At 39.1% G+C, this 7433-nt stretch overlaps 1 protein-coding gene across 3 annotated transcripts in view; it reads left to right on the top strand.

Moving 5' to 3' along the window:
* The first annotated feature begins 3141 nt into the window (after positions 1–3141).
* VCAM1 (vascular cell adhesion molecule 1) overlaps positions 3142–7433 on the top strand; it is a 129002-nt gene continuing 124710 nt past the window's right edge. Inside the window, exon 1 of one of the 3 annotated variants that reach the window (XM_070592391.1) lies at positions 3142–3390. The gene's annotated coding sequence lies outside the window, so the exon portion shown is untranslated. The remainder of the gene's footprint in view (positions 3391–7433) is intronic. The other 2 variants (XM_008518796.2, XM_070592393.1) reach the window with 2 other exon arrangements.

Raw genomic sequence — 7433 nt, 5'->3', positions numbered from 1 at the left:
TGACCCAACTTGGACAACGTGATCTATCACTTCAACCCCCTTGACAGCATGCTTGTCTCAGCTTGACCCATTGCATTTCTTGTGTACCCAACTGGCATGAACCCAACAAGCCATCCAAATGTTGGCCCTCCACGCCCCTGTGCCTAGACTGATGAGTGGAGGGTCTTTGCTCTGCACTCACTGAGGGTCTGCCTCCATGCTCTTACAAGTCTCCCAGTGGTATTCCACTCTTACTTGTTGCTCAACGTGGTCAACCTGGTGGTGGGAGGTGAGGGGAATTTTCTGTTCTTCCGGTTAAGCTTCAGTTTCCAGAAGGTACCATGTCCCTGGGTCTGAGGGTGTCTCCTTTTAGTGCTCCTACCCTTCCCACAGTTGTAGTTCTAGCTCCATCATGTATTCCTTCCCTTCCCCCCAGGTCAGGGAGTTTTTCCTATAACCTTCCCCAGCTGAAATGCAGAAGGGCCCTAAGAGTGACATTCCCTCCCACCTCCTTGAACACCAGGAACTGTCAGCTATTTTGCTCTTACTCCTTTACCTTTTGAATGCCTTCTCTTTATTGGCTTCTGTTCCACGAGTTTTAACATGCTTAAGTCCTTCACGGCCAACATTATTAAATGAATAGTCTACACTCCCTGAATCTATTTTCTCAGCACTCCCCCACTCTTAATCCTTTCCAATCTGGCTTCCACTATTCCTCTGACATTGTTCTTGTCAAAGTTTCCCATGGCCTCCATGTCACATAATCAAATAGACTCTTGACAGTCTTTATCTTGATTGGTCCATGGTCGGTGTTTGGCACTGTAAACTGCGATCTTCAGGGACCAAACTTGACCTGCTGCATCTTTCCCAGATCATCTCTGCAAAATAATGACTGAGAGACAGGAAAACAAGTGCCAGAAGAGTAACCAAGCCAGCCACACCTCAGCAAGCAAACATTACAGTCAATTATTTATAGCACAGCATAAATTTGCTCTTGAAAATTAAAGATGAAGATGATCGGAGGCATCTGGCTATACTAAACAAACAGTGCACGGTGGAGTCAAAATGGGAGGGTTTTCTTTGCTTACAGGTATTCTCATTTATTTATCATTCGTATCTATTATTGAATTTATTATTCATATCTATAATGTGCCTTATTTGTAGTTTGAATTAATGTAATTTGAGTTAATGTTGAGGTTGAGTAAACAGTGGGTTAAATTTCAAACATAATCCTTTGACTACGACTACGATTTCTTCCGGAGCTTTATGACGCGCGTACATTTATTTGATTGCTAATCTCTAAGTGCTCCTCTTTCTGCATACAGGTGACCAGAAATAACATTTCATTGAAAAAAGCTGCCATCGTTTACTCCTTCCGACACAAATTAGCACAAACTGCCTCAGCACATAAAGACATCGTTTCTGACAATGAAGATAATTAATACAGAGCAGTTTTCAGATTGAATGCAAGTTAAAATGTAATTTGAGAAAGCCATTATTCTTTCTTCTGTGACTTGTTACCTAAAGAAAAAAGATAGGTGGGACACTTGTTAAAAGCACAGGCTTTTGAGTCCAACAGTCACTGGCGTCACCACTTCCTAGCTGTGTGACCTTGGGCAAGTTACTTAGTGTGTCTGAGCCTCATTTTCTAATGTAAAAACAGTAATTCAGGGACTTCTGTAATGTCTGAAAATAATTTTACCTAGTGCCTAACATATCATAAGTGCTAAATAAATGGTGGCTATTATAACTCAAAAGACAAATTTCTAGGGACAGCATCTTAAGGCATTTTCTCTGCCTACATGGAATGGCCTGGTCGAGGATAATTCAACAATGCATCCCAGTCTCAGGCTTAACAATCCCTTTCGGTTTCAGAAGCTTAGTCCAATTTAGCCATAAGTGTTGTCTGAGAGAATTACAACTAGTATTTCCATTTGTTCACAACAAAATTGAGGGGGAGGTACAGAGATTTCCCATATACCCCCTACCTTGACACGTGCATAGCCTCCCCCATTATCAACATCCCCCACCAGAGTGGTACATTTGTTACAACTGATGAACCTACATTGATACATCATAGTTACCCATAGCCTATAGCTTGTATTATGATTCACTCTCTGTTTTGTACATTCTGTGGTTTTGAACGAATGTACAATGATGTGTACATATCACCATAGTATCATACAAAGTGTTTTCACTGCCCTAAATATCCTCTGTGCTTTGCCCATTCACCTGTCAACCCGACCCCCACAAAATAGCATGTTTAGTTTTGTAAGTAACTGCCAAACTGTCTTTCAAAGTGGTTGTGCCATTTTGCATTCTTACAAAACTAAACATGCTTTTACTATATGATCCAGCAATCACACTCTCTGGTATGTATCCAAATAAGTTGAAAACCAGTGTCCACACAAAAACCTTTGCATGAATGTTTATAGCAGTTTTATTCGTAATTGCCAAAACTTGGAAGCAATCAAGATGGCCTTCAATAGGTAAATGGATAAACAAACTGTGGTAATCATACAATGGTATATTACTCAGCGCTAAAAAGAAATGAGCTATCAAGCCAAGAAAAAACATGGAAGAACCTCAAAAGCTAAGTGAAAGAAGCCAATCTGAAAACGCTGTATGTACCCCAGGACTTCAACTACATGACATTATGGAAAAGGCAAAACCGTGGAGACAGTAAAAAAATCAGTGTTTGCCAGGGGCTTGGGGAGAGGAAGAAAAGGATGGATCCTTTGTAGCACAGGGCGTTTTCAGGGAGTGAAACTATCCTGAATGTTACAGTAGTGATGGACACATCATTCTATGTCAAAACTGGTAGACTTTATGAGGCAAAGAGTGAACCCTAATGGAAAATATGGCCTTCAGTTTATAATAATGTGTCAATATTGGTTCATCAAATATAACAAATTTACCATACTAATGCAAGCAGAGGACAGTGTGCCTGTTTGGGGAAGGAGGTAGAGGGATATGTGAAAACTCTCCGTGCACTCTGATAACCTTTTTGTAAACCTAAAAGTGCCCAAAAATATGTTAATTTAAAAAACTCTTAAATTGTCAGATCTATCTCCTTATAGGTTTTAGGGAAGAATAACGCATATTAGTGGAAGAATGAATCTCTATTCTACTTCCTTCAACTTACAGAGGCTGCTGGGAACGGACTGTGCAAAGAGGGAAAGGATAAGACATCACAGCCTCTGCCAGTTCCTCTGAGACTGCAAGTGGGCAGCCATCTGCCTAGCAGAGCACAGCAGTGTGTCTCTGGATGGGCCAACGAAGGCTGAGTGCCAAGTAGGGAGTAGAGAGATAAATCTCTCTGCAAATCAAGTCAGGGGACTCTTGATGTCGGAGGGCATGGAGAGAGAGGGTGCCAGGCTGTAGAAAGGAGGCTGGATCCTTTGGAGAAAGGTAAGCAGAAAGATTTTAAGTACAGGATGCCTAATTTCTACATTCAGTTGCTTTTGTTATTGCGGTATAAAATCTTCCTGCATCCTCAAACCTTCAGTAAAATCTGCCAGCCACTCAACTGTTTACATGAGTGGTTTTGTTTAAGAACTCTATGGGGGGGGACACAGATCAATGGAGAGGGGTGAGGAGAAGAGGAGGTAAGCCTCCACTGAATTTCCATGTGTGGCAGAAGCATGCAGTTGAAGCCAGAAATGACCATAAAAACACAAGCCTCTGAGATTTTGCACAAACCTTAGGGAGAGCAATGAGCTTCCCACTGAATGGAGGGTAGGGCTCGACATAGTTTCATGTCAGTCTCAGAGGATAGTGTGATTTCAGTTTATATCTGGATTACCTGTCTCAAAGACATCTGGTTTCTAAGTTACACTCTTTCCTCTCTTCAGTCAATGTCATCTTTCATGTGTGTGGGTCAGTGTGAGGCAGCTATGGTTCAGCGACATTGTATGTCTGATCCCAGAGAGGATTTACACACGGTCGAAAGCGGCTGTTGAGTTTATCCTACTCCAGGCAGTATAGTGACCTATGCACAATCCATTTTAAAAGTTAAGAAATCGAAGCTCAGTGAAGTTGTCAGGGAGCTAGTAAGTTCAAATTCACATTTGCTGACTCCAAACTCAGTGCTCTTAAAGTATTTTTCACTTCTGGCTTCATTTTGTGATGTAAGAGCATGTTAATCTGTTTGCGTGGATGATATTTTCTCACTAAAACAGCTAAAGCCTTCCTGGCAGTTTTCATAGGGCTAAACAGGGAAATAAAAATAATTCTGAGATTTGAACTCTGGATGAACTTCACATATTTTTAGCAGACCTTTGTGGGTATTTAGCAGAGCCTGTACTGTTTTTGATTAAGACTGGAATTTCAATTGCATTTTGGGTTTTCAAAATGTATTTCCGTAATTTTCCCCTCCATCCTCCCACTGCTCCCCATCTTCTGCACAATAACTCTTTCAGGTAGATGCTATGGGCTACTTGACCAGCGTCCATACCCATTAGAGGCTGTGGCATCAGCAGCTCTGGCAGCAATGTGCCAATTGGCTGGCCATCCCTCTGAAACCTTCCCACGCAGATTAGTTTCAGATGCAGCAGTGTAAGTACAGGCTCTGGTCAGAGGGAAGTTGTAAATAAAAGTGACAGCCTGTAGTTTCCTCATGTCTTTTGTTTTGAAATTTGCAAGCAGATTACTTGACGTGGTAGTAGGACTCTCCAGATCTGTCCCTTTGAGGAAGAAACACAGTTTACTTCCCTTTTCTTGATTTCAAGAGTAATTATACTCTCCTTAACAATTACATGCATTTTTTTCAACTGTGATGTTTATCACAAGTCCTATCTTGCATATCAACTTAGCAGTAAAGTGCCTCTATTAATCTTCACACGTTAGGAAGAGAAAATTTGTGCATTTTACTGGTGTATAAAAACAGGCATTAGCTTGTAGCATTGAAGGATGTAGATTAGTCAGATTATCTCTCTAGAGGAAGAGCATCATAGTGAAGGTTATAAGATGCCTACACACACACACACACACACACACAGACACACACAGGCAGTACTAGATTAAAGCAAATTAAGCAATTGCCTATACCAGATCTTGCTAGACCTTAAGAACACTCGCTTCCTCTAATATGGAAATATTGACTTTTGATTGTTGCCTGTAGACATGTGATATTTCAATCACATGAATACAATTTTGGCAAATTTTATCATATAAGTGAAAGTGAAGTTTTCAATTGCTTTCAAAGGGGAGACATTGCGTTTTGGGATTTTCACCTGCAGAATCAATTGAAGTGGACATTATCAGATATCTATTTAGAATAAATAAACAAGTCTAATTACCAGGGAAGTGCAAAATAAAAACTACAATGAGATATCACTATGAGTAACAAGACAGGAAATAAGGAATGTTGGAGGGGATGTGGAGAAAAGGGAACTCTCATATACTGCTGGTGGGAGTGCAAACTGGTGCAGCCTCTATGGAAAACAGTAGGGAGATTCCTCAAAAAATTAAGAATAGATCTACCATACAATCCAGCTATTCCACTGCTGGGTATTTATCAAAAGAACGTGAAAACACAAAGGCATAAAGATATATGCACCCCTATGTTCATTGCAGCATTATTCACAATAGCCAAGACTTGGAAGCAACATAGGTGCCCATCAAGGGACGAATGGATAAAGAAGTTGTGATATATATACACAATGGAATACTACTCAGCCATAAAAGAGGATGGAATCTGGTCATTTGTGACAACATGGATGGACCTTGAGGGTATTATGCTAAGCTAAATAAGTCAGACGGAAAATGTCAAATACTGTATGATCTCACTCATATATAGAAGATAAAAACAACAAGAAACAAACACACAGAGAAAGAGATTGGATTGGTAGTTACCAGATGGGGAGACAGGAGGACAGAGGGTGAAAGGGGTGGTTAGTCTCAGGTGTATGGTGACGGATTGCAATCTGTCTTTGGGTGGTGAATATGATGTAATCTACACAGAAATCAAAATATAATGATGTACTCCTGAAATTTATATGTTATAAACCAATGTTACTGCAAAACAAATAAATAAATAAAACCATTATTTATCTAGGTAAGATTAAATATGTCTCACAAAACTGGATCTTCTCCTCAAACGTGCCTCCTCAGTCACTGTTTGAATCAATCAGATCCCACAGGAATGTGAGGATTTCAGTTTGTAATTCCCCTGACACATCAGTTATCCTCAGAGATGCTGGTTTACCATGGTTGTTGGAACACAGTAACTAAAGTGTAGGAGAAGCTTTATAAACACATTAAATCAAATGAAACACATTAAACAACATCAAATTGAATTAAATCAAGTTGTTCATAGATAGTAACCAATAATCAATAATAAAGATATGGCCATTAGAGAAAATGTTCAGAAAGAAGTGAATGTGACATGAACATGACATGTAATAAGACAAGAAAAGGAAATAAAAGATATACAGGAAATATTCAGGAAAGAAGAAATAGAACTGCCTTTATTTGTGGTGACATGATTGTTATGTAGAGAATCCCACAGAATTGATTGAAACAAAAAAAACCCTCCAGGAACTAATAAGCGATTATAGAACGTTGGAGGATGCATGGTTAATATAAAAAAGTCAATTGCTTTCCTATCTACCAAAAATGAACAATTGGAAAAAAATGAACAATTGGAATTTGAAATTAAAAACAGGACGCTATATTTGCACCAAAAAAATGAAATGCTTATGTATAAATCTAAACATGTACAAGATCTATGTGAGGAAAATTACAAAACTCTGATGAAACAAATCAAAGAAGATCTAAGTAAATAGAACAATATTCCATGCTGATGGATAGGAAGACTCAATATTGTCAAGATGTCAGTTCTTCCCAACTTGATCTATAGATTCAATGCAATCCCAATTAAAATCCCAGGAAGTTGTTTTGCGAATATTGACAAACTTATTGTAAAATTTATATGGAAAGGCGAAAGACCCAGAAAAGCCAACACAATATTAGAGCAGAAGAACAAAGTTGGAGAACTGATATTACGCAACTTCAAGATTTCCTACAAAGCTACAATAATCAAGACAAAACCAGCACTGGTAAAAGCATAGACAAATAGATCAACAGAACAGAACAGAGAGTCTAGGAATAGGCTCCTAGAAATACAGTCAACTGACCTTTCACAAAAGAGCAAAGACAATTCAATGGAAAAAGAATAGTCTTTTCAACAAGTGGTACCAAAATAATGACATCTGCATGCAAAAAATTAATATAGACACAAGCGTTATGCCTTTCACAAAAATTAACTCAAAATGGTCCATAGACCTTAACGTAAAATGCAAAACTTCTAGAAGGTAACATAGGAGAAATTCTAGGCGCTCTTGGGTTTGGCAATGAGTTTTTAGATACAGCACCACAAAGCACAATCCATGAGGAAAAATTGATAACCTGGGCTTCACTGAAATTAAAAACTTCTGCTCTTTGAAAGACAC

This window comes from Equus przewalskii, chromosome 24 (genome assembly GCF_037783145.1).
Source record: "Equus przewalskii isolate Varuska chromosome 24, EquPr2, whole genome shotgun sequence".
Taxonomy (NCBI): domain Eukaryota; kingdom Metazoa; phylum Chordata; class Mammalia; order Perissodactyla; family Equidae; genus Equus; species Equus przewalskii.
Note: the sequence above shows the minus strand (reverse complement) of the source record. Positions and strands in the feature narration are given on the sequence as shown.